This window comes from Lonchura striata, chromosome 9 (assembly GCF_050655825.1).
Source record: "Lonchura striata isolate lonStrDom1 chromosome 9, ASM5065582v1, whole genome shotgun sequence".
NCBI lineage: Eukaryota > Metazoa > Chordata > Aves > Passeriformes > Estrildidae > Lonchura > Lonchura striata.
Window position 1 is genome coordinate 25,038,092 of NC_140711.1, and position 26,569 is coordinate 25,064,660.

The 26,569-nt window shown below is 44.6% G+C and overlaps 1 protein-coding gene across 7 annotated transcripts in view; it reads right to left on the reverse strand.

The window, feature by feature from the left end:
• Positions 1 to 26,569, reverse strand: part of KCNMB2 (potassium calcium-activated channel subfamily M regulatory beta subunit 2) — a 138,697-nt gene that overhangs the window by 94,144 nt on the left and 17,984 nt on the right. Inside the window, exon 1 of one of the 7 annotated variants that reach the window (XM_085588002.1) lies at positions 12 to 13,166. The exons of 2 other annotated variants lie outside the window; for them this stretch is intronic. The gene's annotated coding sequence lies outside the window, so the exon portion shown is untranslated. Of the gene's footprint in view, positions 1 to 11; positions 13,167 to 26,569 lie in introns of those variants that run through there. 4 more of the 7 variants (XM_077785728.2, XM_085588006.1, XM_085588004.1 and 1 more) reach the window with 4 other exon arrangements.

Here is a 26,569-nt window from a genome sequence, read left to right on the forward strand (position 1 = left end):
GCAAATCCTACCTCCGACTGCCGTCACATCTTCCTCCGAGGCGAAGCCTAATTGCTAACAAACAGAGATCCAGCGGAATCCTCCGAACTGCCACCGGTTGTTAAGTGCTGTCATCGTTCCCTCCCGGTGCTTAAACCTTTTTGGACCATTAATGTCACAACCCCTGCTAACTCATCGCTCAGTACTCGCTGCTCAAAATGTCTGAAATAGTTTGGAGGGATAACAGGAATGACAGGCACACTAGACTGCCATGCTTGAAATTAGTTTTCTCCAGCTGACTTAAGGCTGTTTCGTAGTGCTTTTAGGCGCGCACTCCGTAGGGTTTATTAACCTAGGCTAGACATGCCATTCCTGCTTTTATTCAGGGCTGTAATAGGATGGCTGCTAGAAATGCAGCGATAGGTCTAACTCCATTCATCCCTCCGTAGTTCTTAAACCTCCCTGGGAGAGGAAACAGCTTCAGTCATCCTTAAACTTACTGAGGCTACTGTTTCTGCGGAGCAGGCTTTCACACATTGTTTTGAAACTAGAGAGAAAATCCCTCCCGGGAATGGAAGGTGCCGTAGCTCTCCCGGCTGATGCGAGCAGCGAGAGGAGCCGGCAGCATCCGCCCCCGCCGCAAGCTGAGGCTGGCGCAGGACTCGGTGGAAGTGATGATTGGAAGCTGAAAGTTCTTAAAACTCTGTGAGGCAGCTGGGGCACAAAGAGAACGAGGGGAACGCAGGGACCGTGCTGTGCTTTGTGCACACAGAGTCACAGACGGACACTGCGCTTCTCAAAACAAAATACTCTTTGCAGATGGTGGGGACTCGCAATCTAAATTTCTAAGTAAGCAGCACCTGGGATGATGGTGGGCAGAAGAAATGAGACCAAAGCACAGCATTCAAAGAGAGGTGCTGAGAGATGGCACAGGACACTGCTGTTTTCAGTAAAGTTGTGCTAATCACCAAATATCACTCAGAGGTATTTGTGCCTTACAGAGATCTTGAAGCCTCTTTCTTCTTGGTGGTCAGTTAATGACCAGCCCAGGTCAAGGTGGAGAAAGGCTTGTAAGCGTCTGCTACCACAGGTGCTGCTGATCTCAGTATGGTCCCTAGTGGACAAAAGTTAGAGCCACCAGCACAGATGTGTGTCTGCCAGCAGCAGTGGCACACATGGGCTGAAGGACAGGAGAGGCACCCTGGAGCCAAGGCAGCCTGGGACAGAGCGAGTGAGGAGTTAGTTCTTTCATTGCTTGTTCCACACCTGCCTGTTTTTTTAGTACCACCTGGTTCACAGCCCTTTGCTCTAAATGAAAGTATCATTTGGGAGACATCTCAGAACTGAATGGTGTTGGGAGAGATTAAGGAGGAAAGCAGATTACACAGAAACCCCAGCTATGGCTGCCTCAGACCCTGGGTAGGAAAGGGTTAGGATAGCACTGATGGCAGATTTGCTTTACCAAACAGCAAGTCAGTGCATGGGCCACTGGTCTCTCCTCCTTCTTCATTGTCCCTCACTGAAGCTATGAGTGACAGCAAGCATGTTGCTGGTGCAAGCCAGCCATAGATGGGGACAGCTGGAGGGACCACAAGCAAGATATTTGCTTCTGAATCCATGCTGCTCCTAACAGAGCTACCTGTGCTCTCTGTGCTTCCCCATGCCTGCACTTGCTGTCGCTCTTGGACATCCTCCCTTCCCCTCTTTACACAGTCAGTGGATTGGAGGGAAGGGCTCGAGGCTCCAGTTTTGTTTTTCAGTTTACAGTCAGGTGTTATTAGCACACCAAGCTTCTGCCAGAACTGGTGGCAGCAAAGGGGACTTTGAATTTTGTAGGCAGGAATCTCAAGGTGGGCAGGTACTTACAGCCTGATAGCAGGGCTGACTGAACAATACCTGCTTTCTGAATAATTTAAAGAATATTTTTTTTGTGTGTGCCACCTATCTTGCATTTTTCATGTGCCCTTCATTCACCTTAAGGCAGAAAAACAAATGGGAAAAAAAGCAAAAGTTCTCAAAGTTCTCATTGTCGCAAGAAATATATTTGTTTCAGTAAGGGTCTCACTGTGCCATTGATTTGTAAATGGGATGACACAGCAGTTCAAGAGACATAAGATTCTGGTTGGAGATACCCAGGTCTAGGAGTCTTGACTTTGCTGATGACCTTCTGAGAGATTTCAGTGCTGAATGGACACAAGAATGTTCAATGCCAGGTCAAAGCAGGTGGAAGTTGCCACTCATGTTCACAGTTCCCCAGCTGTGTATGCTGAATATGAGAAGATTCCTAAAAGCTCCCTCATCTCCCCCTCCTTCATGGACCTCTCTGCCAGGGTGATCCCAAAGGCCTCAGTCCTTCTCTGTAAGTTGAAGTCACTCAGACTTGGGGCTCAGCAGGTGACAGCTGCCTGTGAGAGTCGTGTGGCTGAATGCAGAGGAGAGGTTTTTACCTTGGGTGGTATTTGAAGGGGGGAATAAACTGTTCAAGATGTGCAGCGTAGGCAGGGCATGACCAGAAAGATTTCTGGGGCTGATTAGTTGACATGGTTCAATCTGAGGGAGAGATTCCATGATCCTCTCCACTTTCCTCAGGCTTTTTCTAATCACTGAGCAGCAGCAGCAGCTGCCATCAGTGATGGGACTGGTGTACTCCCTATCCTTGCTGTGGCTCTCCTGCTGTTGTGCTTTCCTGACACACCAGTCTGCTCCTTGCTGGAAAGAAGAAACAGGGAGCAGTGGAGTGGTGGTCTGATCAGGTATGCCAATTTTCTGTCTTCCTGCACTGTATGAATGTTGTGAAGTAGGGAAGCAGAGGGCTCACATGTGCTTTCACTCTGCCTTCCATCAGGAAAATCCTGTTCTGTAGGAGAGGAAATTGCTGCTCAGCTGTACAGCAGTGGACCCTGTTTGAGAAAACCTTTTGCTTGCAAAGGAGTGCAACAATTTAGAATGCCTCTGTCAGTTTCTGACCAGCACTTAGGGAATGGCCAAGGAGGATGAAGGACATGAGAAATTCAGGAGGTTTGCAGTTTGCATATTGAAATATGTCAAATAATATAACAAACAGAGCGACTAATGCATAATTTCATTGTGAGTCATCCTCATTATAACAGGAATTTTATAGAAATGTAACTAGAAAGTGTACCCATCAGTTACAAATGCACATTTCTACTTGAAAAAGAAAGGACATGATACATTTAAAGCTTCAGGTTGTACATACAATAACCTTTTCTCCTCCTGTGGTCACAAATTCCCTAGGAACAGTATGAGTATATTTCGAAGTTGCATACCTATCAGACAGCATTCCTTCTACCCACTTGCTGAGTCTTTTTGAAACAGCAGCAGGCAGTCTCACTAATCCATAGATACTTGGTGTGAATTGTGTGTTAAAGGAATTGCAGGAATGATCTGCTGATGACTCTTCCATGCTGGGCGTCTCTGTAGAGTGTCAGTGTTCAGTGCAGCATTAGCCTGGCAGGGCTGCAAGTGTGGTGTGCATGACAGGTAACAGGTTGTGTTCAGGATGTAAAATCACTGTGTCAGTGAAAATTAGTCTAGCAGGAAAAAGGATCCTCCAGAAACAGCCAAATTCTGTCATGCACATCTAGATACTCTTGGGTGTTGTGCAGCCTGAACTCAGACCTGAGTTTTGCAGAGGGCAGCTATTCTCCAAAAAGGATGAGTCCAGCATGGGGGAAGACAAATTCCTAACAATTATCTTGGCAACAAGCATTAATCTCACTTCTGTCATTTAAATAAAAAGAAATCAAGAAACCTTGTTGAAGTGACTCCCCAGATTTACAGCTCTGCCTGCTTTCCCTTCTTTTTCCTGGGGCAGAGCAGGTAGCACCTGTGTGAATGCAACCCCGTGTTTGAGCAGTCTTGCAGTCTCGTGCTGAGAACCACAGGACACCCAAGTGTTCATTTAACCGAGTTACATCACAGGGACTGGCTAATTGCTTCCACATGCTGCTTGATTGTCCCCCTTTATATCCAGCTCTGCCTTTTTCTTGCACAGCTCTTTTTGAGCTGATTGCCTAAGAGAAAATAACTACATCTGGAGTGTTGTTAAATGACCCAGAAGCTGCTGTTTTGCAGACTGACAGTGTTTGATGCAAATAGATGGCTTCTTGCTGTGAAAATCTCCTTGCTTGACAATCCATCGGGTACTTTCAACGATAGTTGTCTGAATTAAAACACAGGCTCTTCTTTGTATATTCACACTATCATTCTTGCAGAACTGCTGGTATTAAATCCTTCCTGTGTAGTTTCAGTGCAGGCCTCTCTACTTCCCATTTGTGCACCAGCTGCTGGTGCACATCCCTTCCTCTCTTTGCCTTCAGCTTTTGCCATCTGCCACCATTAAGTTGCCCAGGTGTCAGAAATCTTCTTGCTCTACTCTGGCAAACATTACTCTGCCTCCTTCTTCACTAATTCAACCTTCATTTACATGGAGGCTGATAGATCAGGATCAAACATCTGCTGCATTTCATACTTCACGGGGGCAGGTGGGGAACAGAGCACGTATAGTTGCAGGCAAGAATAAAGGCTGGTTAACCCTTCCTTCCCTAATTTTCCACTCCATCTTTGAAAGCTTACAGTTCTCCAGCACTTCCAGATGTGCCAATTACTTAACACTTGCCAGTTGGGATGTTACCTGGAGCAAATATGTCCTAAAGCAGAGATAATTTTCAGAAACATCAAAGCTTTCACATACTGCAATAGTGTCTAGTCCTGAGGTATTGAGGAGCAGCAGAGCTGGAACATATCTAAGACAGTAATCAGCAAAGCACCAGAATAAACCTTTTTTCCTCTTTAGACTACTTCTGCTCGTGCAAACGGGGGCCACACCACTGACTTTATTATGCTTTCCACAGAGTTACAGGTCAGGCATCCTTTGTGGTTGCCTGCAGGGTTGAAATCCAGGCTCACTGATCATCTTTCACAACAATGGGTGGCGCAAACTATTGAAGCCTTTTGGTAGAGATGATGAAATTAAATGATTTCCCGGGTGCCCAATCCTCTTCAGCAAATCACTGAAGATTGACTGTAAATTTAAAAAGCAACAAACCAGAATCCAACAAAACAGTCTCCTTACACAGTGCTGCTTGCTGGGCCCAGGGAATACTTCCTTGCTTAAAGGCTGGTAAAATATGTATCTGAGGATGCACACCCAGCTGCTGGGGCCAGTCTCCAGAGTGATTGTTGAGTAATTCCAACAGGATTTCACACTTCAGCAATTTTACTCTCCTCAGCCTGGTTCTCAGTAGCAGTGCTTTCTCAGCCTGATATTGTGTGAGACTCTTGGGCAGAGATGGTTCCCTGCCCCGAGCAGTTCTGCTGAGCAGCAATTGCTGCCTGCTGCTTTCCCATTTGTTAAGCAATGGATTAGTGCTCAGACATTTACAGGCCACATTGGCCTAAGCCCTGTGTGCAATTCAGTGGATTTACTCCTCTCCTGGAATGCCATGATCAGAGGTTGTTTCTCTCTTGTTCAATAATTTCCTGAAGCACTGCTCCAATCGACACTGCTGTGATTTCCCTGCTTTGTGGCAGAAAAAGCATTGTGCCATTCACCTTTCACAGAAACACCAAATTGGCCACTTAGATGCTCACTGATTTTACACACAGTGCCTGGCTGTTTCTCCAACTCTTGATTGCTTTTTCTGTCCACACTTTCCTATTCCTATGTTAATATTACTTCTTCAGCAATTTTAGCAAAATATTGCTAGATAATTCATTTGCTTTTCATGCCACCCCCCTGCAAATCATCTGCTGTGCACAACTCTCTTCAGGATTCAAGTATCTCCTTTAATCTGTTCTTCCTTTTATTCTCCACTCAGCTGCTGCTGCCTTGCTTTGGTGGAATAGTCACTTGTCTGATGAAGTTCATGCTTCTATTCCTGTGCTCTCCCTTTTGAAAGGTCCTTTGCATCAGTGAGACGCCTGTTTGGGTTTCTTTGATGATTTGGTGCTGTATACTGAGCTCTGAACTCCAGGAGTGAAAGATCAAGTGGGAAAGATCCAGTTGTGGAGAGAGTGTGCAAAGAGGGAGGGAAGGGGGTTTTGCCATGCCCCAGTGAGGGAGTTTTCAGTGAAGCAATAACAGAGGCAGACAGGTAAAAGGCCAGGCCAAGAGCAGGACTGGAGAGGTGGTTTTTTAGTGCCGTGACTCAGTTTCCCCACTTTTAAACTAAGAATTATCCTCTGCCTTTACAAATTCCTTTGTGAGCTTTGCCTGAGAACTGAAACAGGATGACTGAAATTCAGTGTTGCTAAGTTTCTATTGTTGCTGTCTTGCTGAGGAACTTTAAATTCAGAAGAGCAAGGGCCTAAACCTGCCTGAGAAGCCCCCACGTTGCACAGGGTGTTCGGTGCTGTGCTCACACACAGCCACTGATGAAGGCACAACGTCTGATGTCCTTTGGCTCTTCTGTCTGAGAACACCACAGACTCTCACGGGAGAGGCTGTGGGGGTGCAGGCTTGTTTGTAGGGTGAAGGAGGGGTTTGGTGGCAGCTTCACAGCAGCCAGGGGACAGGAAGGACATTGCCTGGGCTGGGTTCAAAGCCCAGCCTATTTGGAGAAAATGCCTCCTGGCAGGGCAGCAGAAACCTCACACAAGATGCCACTTTTTAATTTTCCTGATCTATATTCTGCAGCAGGTGCCTAGAGAGGCACATAAATCCACCAGCACAGGATTTATGGTTGTGAACACCAAATATTCGCCAAAGCTCAAAATCTCTTCTCAGTTTCCCTGTGGAGTGACCAGAGGGATTTGATTATACTTACTGAAGCAGAGTTGTTTGGGATTTATACCACTGAGGACAACATTTGGTCCTAAACATACATCTCCACTTTTATACAGGATTTGTACAAAGTTATTTCTTTCCCATAAAGAAAATCTTACAGTGCCTGTGCAAACCTGCCACCTCTTCCCCATCACCACAGCAGCTGAGGACATAGGATATGTTTATGAATAAATTAGTTGGGGAAAAATGGTATTTGGAAACTTAGCAGAGGCTTTCCAAGAGGAAATAGGCATAATGATAAATCTTTGCTTTTAAGACAAGCTACAGGGATACTCCTCTGGCATAAACACACCTTTTTTCATTGATAAAACTGATCTCTTTTTTTGACCCTCTCTGATGAATTTTTCAATTCTGCATATGCAAAAATATCAATGTATCATCAAAAGCTGAAGTGGACTCCAGAGGAATTTAGCCAGTCAGTTATCTCTGGTTTTAATTACCTAATGGTATTTGTTTACATCTGCTTGAAATTATTTTATACTCATTATGGGTATTGAAGTAATGTGTCATTATTTCTCCACCTCCATGAGTTTTTAAAACAAGAACAACAACAAAGGAACAAATTGTCCACAGATACACCTGTAATCTGACCTTTTCTCTCCTCTGAGAAGTTTTAAGAAGATTATTTAAGTTTTTGTGTCTGTACTTGCTCTATTTTCGGAGTCTTAGAAGTAACCTTGACTCAAAATTTGATCTCGGGGAGAGGCACAGAAAATGCATTACAAGCTGTGGAGTTCATCCCTACTGGGATCAGGGGCCATATCCTCACTGCATGAGAATTTCTCCAACAATACCCAAACCCCTATTGCAGCAGTTCCCAGCTGGAGCCTCACACCACAGAAACCAGCAATGTTTTAATGGTGGGAATAGAAGAGACCTGGAAAAACAGTCCCAGGAAGTCTGTACTTCTAATTAATGTCCAGTGTGACCAGGATGTTGCAGGATCAGGCTCTGGTGATGCGTTTGCTGCCTTTGTTTGAGGATGAAGGCACTCTGCTGTGCCTCACAGACACACAGGCTCACCCAGCATCTCTAACCCTTGGCTCACTCCTCTAATCCCCTCTCCTCCCACCCCCAGCTCTGCAGGAAGGATTCTTTTCTTCACTTGATTTCCCTGCTCAGATTTCAAATGCCTCTTGGTGCAGTAAATGACTAAAAATCCCCAGTCCCTGGAAATGCAACACCCTTTGGGGGAAGCGTGATGGATCTGGTAGTGCAGGAACAAACATCCCCAGGGGCTCGTTTATCTCACACACCATGTCTATTTACCTGGAATTTTTCCCCTCAGAGTCGCTATTATTTTTGCACAGATGACTAAACCAGCTCCCCCCCTTCTTGCCTCGATGCTCACTGGCTTTTGCTTGCTCTCCTGGCAGTCCCAGCTGGACCTTTAACCCCTGCCATGCTGGTGGGCTTGAGCAGGGCTCAACCCCCAGCAGCCAGCTCCAGTGTGATCCCTCAGGAAAGCAAAGGGGTGCCTGCCTGGCTCTCCAGACAGACTGTGAATAACAGATCCTCAGATGTGTCCCCAAATCTCACTTGGGTGGGTGAATCCACCAAACAAGCCAAGTGCTTCTGTCCTTCCTGATCTGGAGCCTCTGCTCTGGCCGGGTTTAGTGGGATGTGGAGGGTCAGGAAGCCCAGGTGAGCAGGGAGGGCTCTGGAGCTCTGGAGGTGTGGCAGGAGCCTGTCAAGTGTGAAAGATGCTCCCTGGATGGAGGCCTGGCTTCCTCTGTCCTTGGGTGCAGCTGGTGCAAAGGAGCACTGGCAGGATGTTGGGGATAGCAGGGAAGGCCCTGGAGTGTGAAGCCCCCTGGGATGGGGATTTGTTTTCCTTCCTGAGCCTGGCACAGCCTCTGCCAGCAAAGAGAGCACTGAACTTCCCCAGACTGTGGGGTATGAGAGGCTCAATGCCCGACACCAGTGATAGGCTCCTGCCTTCACACAGCCTGCAGGATTTGAAATATCTGTGTGAGAGGCAGTCCCAGGCAGGAGCACTGGCCTGTTTTGGAGGCAGAGCAGGGCCCTTGTGGGCAGTAGTGTGGGTTGTGGGCAACATTTGTGCCATTGTCACTGCTGCCCTCTTGTCTCTGCTGGAAAACTCAGGGCAGAACCAAAACAGGGGCTGCATTCGTATTTAAGGGCAGAGGTACTTCAGTGTTTGTCCAGATAGGCTTCCAAGACAGAAGGAATCCAAATTATACCTATCAGAGGGGTAAAGAAATGGTGACATGATTAATGCCTCAGCTCCACCTGTGTAAACACAGAGCAGCTCCTGGCCAGTGGATGGAGATGCTCCCACCTGTGCCAGAGTCAGGCAGAATTTGGCATGGCTGAATGCAGGATAGCATGAAGGAGCACCGATGTGGAGCCAAGCAGGAGCCCAGTGGTGCTGGATTAGTTGCAAGTGATGTCTGTCCCACACACAGTGAGGAATACATGTCTGGGTGCAAAAGCAGATGTTCTTTTTCTGTCCTCTCTTTTGCAGAGAAAACCACTGTGTGTGTTAATTACTCTGGCCAGCTCAGTCTTTCAGGTTTCTTTTCCAGGCACTGCTCTCTTGTGTCAGGAGCAGTGCAGCCACTGAACAAAAAGACATTGTGTGCCTGATGTTATTCATGTGCTTTATTTCAGTAACTCTCAATATTTTAGTTACTAGAATATTCCTTGGAATATCTGACATGAAGAAATTTCCTGCCATTAATTTTTAGTACAGCTATTTCAAATGATACAGAGGATCAAGATTCTACATTTATCTACTTGGTATGATGTACATGTTATATTCTCTATGTATAAGTACTACTGTCTGCTCTATCTCCAGATATAGAAATGCATTTTGTTTTGAAAAACTTCAATCCTGATACTGGATTTTTCTCCAGAGATGTTTTGCCCATTAAACAATAACAGTCAATAATATTTGAGTATGATGGGAGAACCATCTAAATGTATGAGCCCTGTTAGTGTCGAGCAATATAGCTTTACAAAGGAAGTCTTAAATTTTCCTGAAGCTCTTCTGATTTCAGTGGTTTGACAAGAATATAAATGAGAAGGAAACTTCCTCCTTTGCTGGCATCTGATTTCTGAGTTTGATTATTTATAACAAGAATTTTTTCCTTGCACAGTCAGATTTGCTAAGATTTCCTTATTAGGTTCATAAAACTGTGGGATTTTTTTGCCACTAAGTTCAAATTTGTCTGAACTTTCAACTGGACTTTGGTATCCTGTTAGAGCCTTTGATAACACTAGTGTTTGAATTGCATTATTTTCTTTTCTGATTCCAGTCACTGACCATTTTACTTTTATCTAATAGCAGTATGAGGTCAATTACCCATGCAAGGCTGTTTAAGATGGTCCCAGAACAGCTCAAGTGAAATGTCCTCATTTTTCCTAATTTTCATTAACTTGCCATCTTTATTGTGTGTGTGTGTAGTACAAACAGCCAGTAAAAATTCTTACTGCAGACCTGCCAGTCTGGCTTGGAGATCTCTCTCAGCAGCTACTGGAACAGTCCCAGTGGATACTGAAACTGAGGAGGAGGGAATGCAGAGCCCTGGCCAAGGGCTGTGCTGAGAAAAGGAACCGTAAGGAGCAAGCAATGAATGATAAACTCTTTCTCAGGCATGAGGACATGAAAAAGGATCATAAAGATGTGATATGACCTGCAAAACCCACGGCATTTTTGGCTCTGAAACCCCTCCAGCTCCTGGCTTTCGACCCTCCTCTGCCCCTGTCTTCACATAAACTGCACGTCCGTGGGTTGATGATCTCTTTAGGGCTTCCTCACAGACCAGAGCTATGAAAAGCTGGCACTGCAATCACATCTGGTCATCCTGAGGGGGAGGAACATCACAAAAATCAGGTTTCAGGAAGAAAAGTCAAAAAGCTGCCCTGGCTGAGGCAAGAACAAGGAGGTCCTCAGTGGGTGGGATGAAGGGGGAAGGGGAAACAGGGAGAGGAAATATATTAATATGGATAACTTGGTAACATAAATTTAGCACATAGGAGCCCACCAGGTCGCAAAACCCAGGTTCTTTTTCATGAGAGACCAAAGGATATAGAAATGCTTAAAAATTAGATCTCCAGCCAGAAGGCTATGAACATCAAATAGCCCATTACCTGCACCATCCAGAAGCCTTTGGATCAAACCCAAACACAACACATGTAATATTCATGGTTTTATTTTAATTTCTAATCACCTGCTTCTGTGCACTTTAAAATTCCCTGTCATTTTTAGGGAAGAGATTTCCTTACTGCCAGAGGAAACGATTCAGCATTTTGTTTCCATGGGTCTTGTGAAAATCCAGGTCTTACATTATTTTTCTGGAACTTGGTCTGCTTGACTCCTAAACCCATGAGTCTGTTCTTTGACATTGTAAAAGCATGATTTCAAACCTCTTTTGAATTAAAGAAAGTAAAAAAGCCCAAACATTTTTTAAAAGAAGGTAGAAAGGCTGGTGATAGAGGTTAGGTACTACTCTGCTGTGGCTTTGCTAGAGCCAATTTGTATGGAATCTGGCTTCAGATGGGGCACTGTTCCTGTCACCCTTTTGTCACTGTTCCTGTCACCCCTTTGTGTAGTCCTCACTTAGTATATTCTTTAATGGAAAAATATGGCCTCTGTGACTAAAGGCTGGTTTGTCTGGCCTCAAAGTTATACAAAGCTTCAGAAGTAAAAGGAATTCTTTTTGAAGGAAAGAATGCAGCAAATCTTTACCAAAGCAATGTTGTGTCAGATGCATTTGATGATTTTATTTGATAGGATAATTGATTTTCCTAACAAAGAAGTGCAGTAGATCTAATCTCTCTGGACTTCTACAGTGTATTGGACATGGTGACAAGATTAGTCAAACTGCAGAAAACATGGATTAGTGGAATTGTGCAGGAAATGTCTGGAGAGCTATGGAGACCATATTTTGGGAAAATTTGGGGTATAGTGGTGATCCTGGTGTCTCCTTAGGGTTGGTGGGGGAGATTGATTTTATAATTCTAATTTTTGTGGCACAAAAGGAGATGCTTCAAAATTTGTGGCTGAGATGAAATTAGGGTGGATAAGCACAATAGTGGAGGCTCAGAAAACTATTCCAAAAATGGGATAGACTTGAAGGCTGCAGCAGGAGAGATGGAGTGTGAAGAAGGATGTGATCATGTGAAGGGCAAGGCTGGGCACTGAGAGAATCCTGACATGCACTGTTTCTGTGAAATGGGGCTTATCCTTATGAAATGATAGAGAAAAAGTAAGCTCAGATGTTCTGTCATGCCCCATGAGACTGTGAGTCTATGATGAGGCATCAGACATCCAGTGTGAACATCCTTGCTCCAGGGCTTGATGAGATCTTACCTGGAGCACCAGACAGTCAGTCCTGGCACAGAAACTCAGGAAAGGTCTATGACAAAAAGAAACAGCTGCAGAGAAGTGTAGCAAATGCAGCCTTTCCTTTCTATGGCTTTGTCATTGCTGTCTACAAATGCAGCTGGGAGGAGGGCTAACACTGGAGGGTGGGAAGAGCTATTTCTACTCAAGAGCAGGATTGACACACGAACAAATAGGTAGAAGGCTGGAAATTTTGGGAAGATTTCCAGCTATCTGAAGAATGAGCCATTAAATTAGTCCTGTTGACAGAGGCGGGGGTAAAGAAAGTAAACTATGTAAACTAGGTAAAACCAGTTTTATGATACAGCTTCACTGCTGGATGAAGGGGATCTTATGGAAGGACAGGCTGTGACTGCAGGCAATTGGGCTCAGTGATGCAGAACCTTCTCCCAGCCCTCTGTTTTCCTGCTCCTGTCAGATCTCTGGTTTTGCAGTGATTCTGTGAAATCCTGTGCCTTGCAAGGCAGTGTCTGAGGAGGGCACAGGGAAGAGATTTCGCACCAGTCAGGAGCACAGACAATATGCATTGGGGGCCAGCTCTGGGAGCCCATGCATGAATATCCCTCCTGAGCACGTTTGTGGGTGTCAGCATCTTTATGGCCTCTGGAGGAAGGAAGCAGCTTTCCCTGAGCTGGGCACTCCAGGCAGGCAGGACAGAGCTTGGCAGGCTCAGCATTGCAGCTGCTCTCTTGTTCCCACCCCGCAGGAAAAATGGTCAGAATCCCTCGTAACTGAGGGAGTCATGACCTGTGGCTGAAACTTTTATCTAAATCCTGAAAATAGAACTGGTCTGATCCTCAGCTCCCAGGAAACAGCAGCAGGAGGAGCAGGCAGGCATCAGCTTAGCAGGGGCAGCTCTTCTCCCTGTTCCCTCCTCAGTCCCTCAGTAGGTGACCCCAGCTCTCGCTGCTTTGCTCGGGGAGCAGCACTGAACCCAGCACATCCCTGGGAGGGCTGTGGCATCCCCAGGTGCAGAAGGATTGCTGCAGGCAGGGCTGCAGCTCTGCTGCAGTGCTGCTCACAGCCCAGTGCTCACAGGACTCGCAGGCACAGCTCCTGCAGAGAGCCAGCAGCTCCCTTTGCCCCCAGCCCTGCAGGGCTGTGCTAGCCCAGGTCTGGCCTCCTGCTATCACACCCAGGCTCAGGGAGGGATGTGAGGGCCAGGTCAGGGCTGGGCTGGTGCATCACAGGTCATGAGGCTGCCCTGGTATTTTGGCTGGGCTTGCTCATTTCTGTTGGAAAATGCCATAGCTCCGTGCCACAGTGATGCTTCTCAGCAGAATGACACCATTCCCATGGGGAAATGTTCTCCTTCTACTGGCACAAGGAACATGTCTCTTTAGCTCATGTAAAGCATGGCTAAGATGTCATGTTCCCCACTAAAGTACCTCTTGAAACATTTGCAGAGGAGTGATGGAAGCAGCAACGTTGCCAGTCAAGGAATTTTTCTTGTCTGAGCAAACATCTCCTCAGTTTCCCTTTCTGAGGGAAGAGGAGGGGTAGGCACTGGTCCCTTCTCTGTGGTGAGCAGCAGTAGGACCCAAGGGAATGGCTGGAGCTGTGTCAGGGGAGGTTTAGGTTGAGTATCAGGAAAACATTCTTCACCCAGAGGGTGTTCAGGCACTGATCAGGCTCCCCAGCAAAGTGGTCACAGCCCCAAGACTTCCAGACCTCCAAGAGTATTTGGACAGAGTTCTCAGGCACAGGGTGTGGTTCTTGGGGTGTCCTGTGCAGGGCCAGGAATTGGACTCAATGATCCTTGTGGGTCCCCTCCAACTTAAGGCATTCTGTGATTTGGTATTAAAACTCCTCCTGCAACACATCCTGCCTTCTGAGCATGAAGGTACATGCAAAGTCCATAAATTTACTATGTTATTCAAGTCAGGAAGCAAAAGGGACTCTGTTCCTGCAAATATCTGGACATTTTCATTCATAAAGGCCATGAAGAGTAAGTGCACTGTGACCAGGTGTTATTGTCTGAAAGGGAAACAAGTGTGTGTGTCCAGATCCTATACACATTTGAGAAGCCCTGGTACTTCAGGAGAGAAGAGTGAACATTTACTTCTGGAAAGGTTCTTAATGTCACAGGGTTAAAAAATGGGAAAATAAGCCTGCCCAAAAGTAAAGAGTTTGGACTAAACCTCCCTTCCTTTGGTGCTGTGTGAAACCAAGCAGAGTTTCTACAGCAGAGAAATCTTCCCTGTAGCCCTTTGTAGCTGGCACTGATATGTCCACAGCTTCTCCCTTTTTTTTTTTTTTTTTCCCCCAGAGGAACTGAAAAGACTGTGTCAAATAAAAAGCACAAATCTTGTCTTTGACAAAAATAGCAGAGAGAAGAATTAAAAAGACTCAGAGGACAGAAAATTAGTGTTTAAAAGAAGGAAAAAAAATAGATACAAGCCCATTTTTCAGCTTGTCTGAGTTGAGTTTTGGCTCCCATTTGCTTGTATTCTCTATATGAAAGCCAGCATTTCTTAGAGTCAGAGGTTCACTGCTGGGTCTGCTACCAACAAAGGATGCAGATACCTTGGGGCAGCTCCTGTAACCCCAGGGTTATGGAAGGAAGAGGTTTGCTCTCCTGAAACTACCTGAGATTTTCTTCCAATGAGGAATTTCTCTAGAGAAACGCTCTTCAGAAAGTGCCCATTAAGGAAATCGCTGTAAGGCTTGTGAACACCATTTGGAGTTAACTCTGGAGATAGAGGATTTCTTGCCCTCTTTTGTCAGTGACATACTGATACTTTCCCCCATCTTACTCCCAAGGAGAATGCAGCTGCAGAGACAGACTGACAACCTACCACAGTCTGCCACTGCTGGATGTGCTGCTGGATTCTTGGGCATTTCCTTGTGTTTCAGTTTGCTCCTTTGTAAAGCAAGCATTTTTCCTGATGCTGAAGATATTTGTAAAACCAGGTGGTGTCCATGGAATGCTCTGCATTCCCTGACTCCACTGGAGAGGATGGAGTTCTGCTACTCAAACCCAAGGTCATGCTGACCTTGATTGCTGCACATGACTAAGCCACCCTTTTTTTTTTTCTTCTTGCTGCTAAAATAAATGCACTGAGAACAGTTCACTCACTCCTGCCATTTCTGCAGATTCCCTTTTACTGTGAGCACTTTCTTCAAGTCAAATGGTCAAATTGTAAAAGGTTTCTGTGTCTGCAGTGGAAGCCTCAGAGTGAGAGGAAGCCAGCAGAGGTGTCACCACAACAAACAGAAGCTGCCCCAACTCTGCTATTACAGAAGACTTTTCCCCATCACCTCATCTGAGCACCAAACAGCTGAGAAGTAATTATGCCTAATGTTCCCTGATCTCTTCCCTCTCTGCCCATGGCAGGATATTCTGTTTCTGAAACACTTGCCTCATGTCCATGGCATTTGGCCTGTAGCAGGGAGGTTGGGTCCAGCCCCAGAATGTCTAAAACATTTTCTTCTAATAGATGGCTCACCATAAGCTGGAAATGCGTCACACACCAGCCAGTTATTTCCACATCATAAACTCCTAATGCTTCTTTAGACTGATGGGGTTCTGTATTTGCTAAGACCTGGAAACATGCCAAATATTCCTCCACGCATGACGCTTCTTTTATTTCAGCCACTGCTGAGTTAATCGTTGGGTATTTCTGGTGCTTGAAAGCCCCTCCATTTGCTCCTGGCTATGAGCTTAAAGCTGCTCCACAGCTCGCAGCACTCTGCCTAGCAGGGACAGAAAACATTTGTGCTGAGGTGTGACCTCCCACCCTGGCCATGGGGTTTACATTGCAGGTATTCCCAGGATTCCAGGGAATTCCTGGGGCTGGGACCTGAGCTGTCCTCACATCCAGGTTTCTACTCAATGAACTACTTAGATATTTTTCTTCAAGCTCTGCATGCCACCAATCCTATTCCCCCACTTCTCTGCCTTTTTGCATCTTCCAGGAACCTTGCCCACTAAAATCCCAGTAGATATGGGAAGTTCAGCTTATCAGTGTTTGCTGGAAGGAGAGGTATTTGGCAGGGCAGTGAGAATAAATGGATATTTTCAGTGATGGCTTGACTTCTGTGCTCAGATCTCTGGTGATCCCGTTGGGATGCAATTGCCTGCTCATCCCAAGAACCAAAAGGCAATTCTGTTCCATTAATCACTCTGCTGGCTTTTAATGGTCTTATCAACACACTTTCTTGTCTGCAGACTTTCCATCTTTGAAATGCTCTGCCTGCTCACCTCTCTCTTTAATTTGTTCCTTTTATGGAAAGACTCTGGTAACTGCAGAATTTCCTCTTTTCCCCACAGACTCCAAGTCTGATGTATTTTCCAGATTCTCCAGCTGCTCAACACTAGTTAAGACTGTGCCAACTTGTCAGATAACTTGTTTGTTTTCACCTCCTCCCCACTACCCTCAGAGGTTTGTACGTACAAAGCTTCAAGCATAAAAATTGCATTGGTCCAGAAGCTTGGAAGACACACCTCAGGACAGTAGCAAATAACTTTGCCAGGTTAAAAACAGTGATAATACTTTTGACCTTTTTTTTTTTTTCAGTATTGAGAGTGAAAAACTATTAGTTTGTATGATGGAGGAGTGGATGAGCTTATTTAACTGAAGCAAGTTTGATTTAGCACGAGGATTTAGCCTCAATACAGCCTTTTGCAGTGCTTTAAATCCCTCCTCTTTCCTGTTTTGAGGAATGTAGTTGTGCTTACACAAGGAGGAGGGTTTATTCTGCAGCCTGACACTTTGTTTTCCAAATGCACCCAGGAACCAGAGTTAATTACACCCACAGACCTACTTGCATATGCACATGCATGCAAATGCACACAGGCGAGGCATGCATGGTTTGTTTTCTCTTTGCCCTTTCTAAAGGCTCTGACCTTGTACCAGCTCTCCTCCTGTGCTACAGAGCTGCTCCTTCCAGAGCTCTGCAGAGCTGCTCCCCAAAACCACAAGCTTTAGCTCCTCACAAAGTACCTGTGAGCCTGTTCATGGATCCTGGCTTTCCTGGCTGACACCAGAGCCCACCACACACAGGGAATCCCTCAAATGTCAGCTCCCAGGGGGGCTCCTTTGAAAGGACTGCAGTAACACTGATGCTTTTCACTTCTGCCACACTTCTCATCACAGGAGAGCAAAGCATTTCCTCAGCACTGGGTCCTGACTATAGAGAGGCATGCTGCCATCCTCTACCCTAAAAGCACAAAAAAATTCTTGGCTTGAGTGCAAACCTCAACAGAAATGCCCACTGTGGTTGTGGCCACTTGGCACTGAGCTGTAGAGAACAGATCTGGATGTGGCTGCAGGCAGCAGGATGTCACATCCTTGGAGGGAAGGAAGGAAGAAAGGATAAGGCAGAGCAATGAAATCCTGCCTTTACTGCATGTGGATTAACCAGATTCAGCCCAAAGTATTTTCAAATCACAGCAAACTGCCATAAATAACAGTAAACATAAATGTCTACCAGATCACCTCTGCATTAGCAGCATACCCTCCTGATCTAGAATCTTACACAGCTGTGTAGAAGTGGACAGAATCTCACACTTCAACATAGGCAAAATGTCTCCACATTTTGTGATGCCTAGAAAATAGTTTAAACAATGCAGTAAGTTTGTTCGAGTCATAATGGACAACAATTAATGACAAGGGCGCAGTTCCTGCCCAAATCCCTAAAAGCACAAAACAAAAGCCTTCCTGGTATAAACACAGAATCACACCATATTTCTCTAATTCCACCACAAAACCCTTCAGATCCCCAGTCCCACTGGAGAGCTTTATATTTATCAGAAATCCAATAGATGAAACAATAAGGGATGGCAGAACCCAGCCTGTCCAAATGAAAGCCTCTGAGATTCTCTGTAAATCCATCACAGAGCATAAAAACCATTAATTTATTTCCTGGTTTCACATCCTCCTGACAACTTAGTATCCAAATGCATTATTAGTGGCTATTTCTTTGTAGTTGGTAGCTAAAAGGGAATTGGGAGGGAAAGGGCTTGTGCTTCCCAGCACAAACCAGGGCACTCCCAGGAGCTGCACGTGGCCACAGGTTGCTGCTTCTTCTTGGTCAAGTTCCTTAACCTTTTTAGGCCCCATTTCCCTCTCTGTCCTGGGTAACAGCTGCTGATTTACTTCACAAGACTTTTGTGAAGCTCCATTTTTCAGTGCCTGTGATGTATTATTTATTGTCAAAGACATAAACAATCACATCCTGAGGTTGCTGAGCACATCACCTGCATTTTGATTTCTGCCAAAGCCTGTCTTCCACTCAGACAAACCCTTTCTCCTACACTAGCATAGCAATATTTTATTACATTATAATGTAATTTAAACAAGTCAATATGCATGTTTGGGGCCATGAAGTCAGTTCCCAATTACTGACTTTCTGGATCAGGGGAGGCTCAAGGGAAAGCCACTGGATTTGTGATGCACTGGTGACAAAAATTTACTGTTTGTTTTGAGGACTCTTTGCAAGATGCTTAAAATTGGTGGTCCTGTCAGTATCTTCAGCAAGGTGTTACTCATGTCTGAAGGACAGATTTTAGGGTGAGAAAATGCCCTGCACAGAGGCTTAAAGAGCAGCAGAATAATCATATGTGGAGAAAAGCTGAACAGAGCCCAGATAAAGCACTTCTATCTCTGTTAAAACTACACGGGGTAAATGTATCTGAGGAAAGGCACATAAAAAGAAGTACATTTTCTATAAATCTTGGTAAAAATATTGACTTGGTTTTCGTATTTTTTTCTTCTGGGGATTCTGGACTATCAGACTTCTTCGTTGCTATTACAAAATGTGATGACAAACTAGGCAGTGGCTGGATTTAACATCCTGACTGACCTTATCTAACTGACCTTGCACCAAAACAGCACAGTGTGCTGCCAGATTTTCCAATTCTCTTCAGTATCTGGAGTCTCAGGAGGTCCATTTCCTAAATAATTCTGCATCTGCTGACCTTATCTCACTGCCCAAAAGCAAAAGTCCCAGTCAGGCAATGGGGGCCTGCTCAGAAATGCTCAGGAATTTCAGCCTGCTCAGAAATGTGTGAGTTCTGGGTGCAAAGCTCTTCTCTGGAAATACAGAAGCACTCAGCTTGTGGGTGGTGGGGCCGTTGTAAATCACAGCAAACAACAAAGTCTGTGTCACTAAAGTACCTTTAGCTTCCAAATTCAACCAAGAGCAAGTGTTTAACTAAAATCCTGCCAAACTCTGGAAGACTGAACATTGTTTGGATGATACAAAGTGTAGCAATTTTAAAGATGCATGGCTTCAGTTTGGGGAGAGTTCTTCTCAACACTTAAAAATAAAACAGAGAAAGTTAGGAATGTATCTTGTGACTCCCCAGAACTTTTATATTGTTTCACTTGTTATGCAATCCAAAAATGGGTTTAACACAAAACAGCATTGACTTTTCAATCATTAATGGCACAATCAACTAAAATACATAATCTGTTGCAGTGTTTGTAAACACATGCAATTAAAGTGGAATAAGATTCAATTATAATGGATTATGTGTGCATAATAATGCAGATCATGCAATTCTTATTAGTTGGGCTGTACCCTGAGCTCCGTTCAGGAGGAAATTATATTGAAATGCTCTCTAATGAAGAGGAAATTTTAATGGGAAGACAAGGTTGAAAAAATATTACTCAAAGCAAGAGGAATGAAAGCATCCGGAGGCAGAATACAAATGACAGTAATACAAAGTCATTTGACTCCATCTCCGGCTTTTTGCAAAGATTAGGAATTCACACTTGACAGCTGCTGGGAGCGAGGCAGGCACAGTTCCCCCACTGGTTGCCACTGCTCCCAAAGCAGGTCTGTGCTTCCTCTCCAGATAAGCTCCCTACAAGCTTTGCTCATTTTGGGAGTTTCACCTGGTACAAGAGACAGAAAAATTCAACTCTCCATTTCAAAAAAAAAGTCTTCTTTTTGGGTGGGGGCAAACAATACTCCCAAATATGCCTTAATTTAATTAATTTCCACTTATTTTTCCTCCAATCTATCAGCTTATATCCAAGGTATGCAGCCATCCAACCTTCCTCTTTGTTCAGTCATTCATGGAAGGTGGTTTACTTCACATGAGTTGGTTTAATTAACTATCATTAGGAGCGGGGGAGAGCCAAACTACATTTTCTAATGTGCATAAAATTACTCGTGAAGAGAGCGTAGGTGATAGAGAGGAGCTGATCTCAGCTAAAACATGCAGCCCTTGTCTCATTCTGGAAACAGATAGCTCACGTGCTGCTTTACAAAGGCAGGTACAGGGGGCTCACGTGTATAACAATGCAAATTCTGCTGCACTGATTAGTACAAGGCTTTGGCTTGACTTAATCATTATTTGAGAGGTGAAATATGAAGTAAAGTGAAATAGATGAGAAACCCAAGCTGCTGTGTAGCATCAGCCACACAATCCTGAGGTGGCTGAAATCCTGAAGGATTTGTATTGGCATGGAGGAGGCAAAAAGGATATCTGCTGTGGCACAGAGCATAAAGGTGCTCTACTGTAGAGTGATGACAAGTGACTGTAAGGGTGGGAGATTGAACTGGAAACTTTACACAGAGAATAAAACCTCTGGTCCCACGGTACCACCGAGCATTAAATCTCTCAGATAATCAATTGGAAAATTGCACAGACACCAGAATCTAAATTCTCCACTCTGAACAAATGCTCACTGGAGGAAATTTGAAATATATGTAACCTCAGCTCCCAGTGAACAATAGTCTCATACATATTCATACATTGATTGCTCTCGTGTCACCCCCAGAGGGGGATTTTTGTCCATCCCAGGGAGAGCAGGGGGCAGCACAGTGATCTCCTGGCTCTCAGGGGGACTGGGTGATCACCCTCCATTGCACCTCTTCTGGCTTTTTCTTCACTTTAACTTCTAGTGTTGCAACACATGAGAGTTTCCTTGTCAGGAATTCTTTCTGGATATTTAATCTGTTTCTCTTTCTCATTTCTAATTCTCATACTTCCTTTAATCCCCCCTCCACTTAATTTTCCCTGTCTTTGGCATTTGTACCTTTCAGCACTAGATTGTAATATCTCTCTGTAGCCATTTTTTCTGAGTGTATTACAGATTCAGTTCTTCCAGTACTGATTTAGTTCCTTTAATCTTCCTTTATAAATGAATCTCTCTATCCCCTTGATAATTTTTGTTACTCTTCTCTGAACTCACCACAATTTTTCAATATCTCCTTGCTAATGAGCTTCCCAGAATTGAGCACAATGTTCCAGGTGTAAAAAGAGCAGAAGAGCACAAAGGTGATCTGAGCCTGTCCTGCCCCAAACTGCTCTGCCCTTCTGCTGCCACAGCTCATTTCTAACTTGGTTCTAACTTGTGTCCACAAGTTTGAAGAGAGTAGATGGAATTCACCTACTGTTCTGTTTCTGATGTTTAGCAGGCAAATTCTAATTTTTTTTTTTTTGCAAGTATTATTGAGTATGTACATCTGTCATGAAGACTGCAGTCTGAAAATATCACTCATGTGGAAGTAACATCTTGCCTTATGTCACTAACTTAGAGAATATCCAAATTGTACAACATGCTGGTGTAGAATTGGATTTTCATAAGCTTTCAGGCTCACAAGACTCACATCCAGTGAAGCAGACATGCAAAATTATGAACCCAAACCTCCTTTCCTCCTACCAATGAAAACTAATGATCTGTTTGTTCCAGCAAATGGGAAAACTGGTCACAGTCTCCTGTTCTGTGACTAATCCTGAAAGCATTTTATACTGTCCTGACCCAGCTGCTTCTCTCTCTGGATATGTTTGCATCTTTTGTGGAGGATTTAATTCCTCTTACTTTCATCTCATCTGCATATCTTATTAAAATGTTGTTCCCTTCACCATTTCTAGATGAACAGTGAAGATATTAAATATAAATTAAGAGTAAGCTTTGTGGTTCTTCTACAGTCTCCTCATCTTCAACTCCATGGTTTGCCATTCCCTGTCAGACTCTCTTTATGGCTTTCCAGCCTGTTTTCAATTAAGACAGTGTTGATCTTCAAGCTGATTTAAATTAATTTTTCTAGAAAGGTTTCATGAGGCACAGTATCAGATGCACTGCTCAGATGCAAATATATTACAGCTCCAGCATTCCTTTCATCCATTAATTTTCTGTTTCTATCAGAAAAGCAATCAAGTTTGTCTGGTGAGATTTATTCTTGCTAGACTGGTGCTGCTGGAGGCTCTGTGCTGCTGGGTCCAGCTCTCAGGTGCCAAACCCCCGTGACCAGAGTTGTGGCTGAGGCAGCTGGATGTGTCACCACCTCTAAAAACGAGTGTTTGGGGAGCACTGTTGTGCTCATTCTACACTGTGGGCTCAGCTAAATGCCACTTCTGTCATTACTGTACCAAGGCAAGCCCAGGTGAAAATACTGACTTGTGATTTCTGTCCCAGAATGTTGGGATCCCATACAGCAACCTGGGCTGCAACTTCTCTCCTGGAGGGCTGCACCAGGGGTTGTGGTCCCTCCAGCTGCTGGAAGCAAAAGCCCTTTTGCTGTGGTGAGGCCACCCAAGAGACCCCAGAGAGCTGGGTGCTGGCATTTCTGCCTCAGCACCCCCTGCAGAACACCCTGCTCCCTGTCCTGTTCCCTGTCCTATTTCCTATTTCTTATCCTGTTCCTTATCCTGTTCCCTATTCTGTTCCCTATCCTGTTCCCTGTCCCATTCCTTATCCTGTTCCTATCCTGCTCCCTATCCTATTTCCTATCCTTTCTCTATCCTGCTCCCTATCCTATTTCCTATCCTGTTCCCATCCTGTTCCTGTCCTTCTCCCTGTCCTGTTCCCTGTCCTGCTGAGCTGCTGGCAGCAGTGGCCACTGCCACCAGGGAGTGCAGCCACCCAGGACCACTGCAAGGAACATTTGCTGGTCCTAATTGTGCCATTTGCCTTTGTATTCCTCACCCTCACCTCCAGAGAAATGATGATTATTTTAGAAAGGGTATTAGGTAAATATTCAGAACATAGTGTTTGGGATAATTTATTTCTCATTTTAAGTGTCGATTAGCCTTTTCATTAGTCTAATTCTTAGTCTTCTGGTGGCTAATTAGGAGGAATAATCACATGCAGCATGGCATTTTCACCACTTCCCCCAATAATATAGGCTGATCTGTTTCAGCTGATTTAGGTATCAGCTAATTTTCCTTGAAATATTTTCTCATATGCTACTATGAAAAGGTGTTTTATTGGCTTTTCCTCATTTCTGAATTGTTCACATTTCTTTCATCTGTCTCATTAAAGATAGGTTCTAGTCATCATTATTTTCATACCAACTTAGTTTACTAATTAATGGACATATCATCTGTCTAGGATTTGTGCTTGTCTTCCCCCGATACTCATATAATAAGAATCTTTCATATTCCCTTTAAACCCTTTGACAGCATTAATTCACTCTGAATTTTTTCCTATCCTTATCATTCCCTGATGAGCTTCAAATGAATCTGTATTCTTGCTTGATTCCCCTCCCACCGTTTCCTATTCCAGCACAGGTTTTAACCTCACACCTTTGAGCAGTCCCTCGTGAAGGGACTGTAACTGTGGCAGACAAAAAACTTTTCATGCACACTTATTAATCATGCAGATTCTGCATCATGGCTGCCAGAGAGGTTGGAGGGGTTGTTTCTGGAAAAGGTCCCTTGTAATTATGGGTGCAGGGTCTGGGCCAGGACAGGGACCACTGCCACTGTGTCCTCCTAAGCTGAGCATCCTCCCATGGGCCAGACAAGCTAAAGTTGGGCTCCCTCCCCAAAACATCAGCCATTAAGCCCCCCAGAGCAAGCTGCAGTCCCAGCAAATTCATCAGGGTCCTTCAAAGGATCCCTGGCATACACCTGATGCTCAGAAAAAAAACAGTAAACATCTTGCTGTCAGTAATTAGTTCCTGAAATAATTATTTCCTTAAATAATTAGTTAATATTTGTATAGTATTTCGAAGGTGTTAAGTGCTTTATAAATGCACACATTATTTTTGGCATTTAAGGGCCCTTTCAATGTCTGCTGGCAGTGCCTGGTTCTCAGCATTAATGAGTTATGTGCTTAGGGATAGATGTGTTCAGCAGAAAGGATTAGTTGCTATCTCTCCCCATACTCTATGAAAAAGAAACAAAACAAAACAAAACAAAAAAAAGGCAACCAAAAAACAAACCCAGACAAACTTATTGTTTTCCAGGAAAGGGAACATCCCCCTTTACCACTCCCTTAGGGCAGCAGAGAGCCACATCCTGGGCCCCTGGTCCAAACTGGACCATGTTTGTCCTGGGGGTGGGGAGCAGATTCTGTGTTCCAGCTGCAAACCCTTCCCTCACTCCATCATGGCTTGGTGGCAAGGGAAAAGGAAAATTCTTCAGGCCATGTAAGTAATTATTTTTTTGCTGTCACGTCTAGAGTGGAAATTCTGAATATGAATGATTTTGTTTTTTAAGAGTCACTATATTTCCAGCAGGGACACTGGTGAAGTTATTCTCAAAGTCAGGCCATTAACATATTAAGCAGGCTCTTGATGTGATCTGTCTAAATCAAGTGGAAGTGGTGTTAGTGTTTGTACTGTTTATATTGTTCCTACAAACTTACTTAAAGTTCCTGGCTAATTCATTATTCTGGGAGCCTAATGCAAGGCAGCAGGTACTACAGTTCCCCTGCAGAGTCTATTTTCATTATTAATTATCTTGCTGCGCGTTAAGTAGTTTTTGTTTTTGCGTTAAAAGGTTTATGAAAATTAGATTATTAAAGTGATAAAAACTAATTTTCTCAAGTGTAGCCACTCTGCAGCAGTCAACTAAAAAGAGAAAAATATGTGCACTTAGTTGTCTTGGAAAAATGGCACCATAACTAAATTATCATATGTGGAGGAAGGGATCAGTGGGAAAGGCTGCTTAATCACAAATGTTGTTGCTGTCCTGCTGGCCACACACTTGTGCTTGTGTTGATGGGTCTGCTGCTCATTTTCATTCCCAATAAAGCAGATTTCTGTCTGAGAAATTAATTTCAGTATATGACAGGAATGGCTATCACTTGCAAACGCACCACATCTGCTGGGAAGCGAAGCCCAGCGTGGCAGCAGGGTGTTCTGCCTGCTCGTGCAGGAGGGGTGGGCTGCTGAAACCTCCCTGGGGCTGGCTCTGCTTCCAGGGCTGTAAGCTGGGCTGCTCTCTTGCAGGGGCAGCTGTTCCAGGAGGGTGATCTTATGCTCAGAGGAATCTCTTTTACCAACACCCCTGCTGTGCCTCGGTTCCCTTGCTGCAAAATGATGAGGAAGCTCTGAAGGAGAGGGATAAGTCCCAGCCCTGCCTTCTGTGAGACGTTGTTATTAGTCTGCTAATGCTGACAGATACCTGGTTTCACTCCTTTGCTCTTTATCCCCGCTGACATCCAGAGGGACTCTGCAGAGCTGGTACAGTTTATTACAATATATTGCTAAATTTGGGGCTGCTGGACCTCAGCAGATTTGTTGGTTTAATTTTGGCCAAACAGAGAACTGAGGTGAGGATTGGACAGTTAGGAGAGATATATCCATCCCCTTCCTCTCTGAGTCAGTGGGCTGGAGGTGTGATCCGAGTGCTGCTGCAGCAGAGGTGGCTGCAGCTCCCTGCAAGGCTGCCAGCCCCAGGCACCCATGCTGCAGTTTGCTGTCCTGTCACCTCTGCTGCTTCCACCACGTGTGGGGTGAGACAGGACCAAGGGGGCAAAGCAGCAGCAATGCCTTTCCCATCCACTGTGCTCCACATCCTCCCCTGTGATGCTCCCACAGAAGATCCTTTCCTTTCCCCCCCATCATTACAAACACGGACTTTTAAGCAGCATAACACATTTTGTTAAAACAAAACTTCCTGCCTGTCAGGCAGAGGGACCTGCAGAGAATTTGCTAATGCCAAAGCTGTGGGAATTAATGCCACTCTAGCAGTTGTCACCCCCACTGCACGTGCGAGGATGAAACCAAAAGAGCAAAAGGTGCTTTGTGAGATACCAGAGTAAGCCAAGAAGCTGAGGAATAGCAAGAGAATTGCTCTGATTATTTTTCATGATGCAAATAGGCATTTTATGTGGTCCTGTAGTGGTGTCTGTATTTTGGAACACTTTCCTTCAATGACTAGCATTCTAAATATAATTTTTTTCTATGAGATCGTTATTGTTAGTGTTATGAACTGTTTATTGGTTGATATCATGCAGTTTTCCAATGTCCTAGAATTTATTATGGGTATTAGAGATGCCAATGTTTATCCATTTTACACCTTCATTATCTGATCTAGCCCCATCATTACCCCAGATACATGCAATGGCATTAGCATTGTTGTCTTGTTTCATTATAATTCCCTTTTGTTTAGTGCTTTATTTCTAAGAAATTATTTGTTAGAAAACATGCTGAAGCATAACCAGACCCCGTATTACATATGTTTGGATCTCAGGCGTTAGACAGAAAATATCTGTGACTGA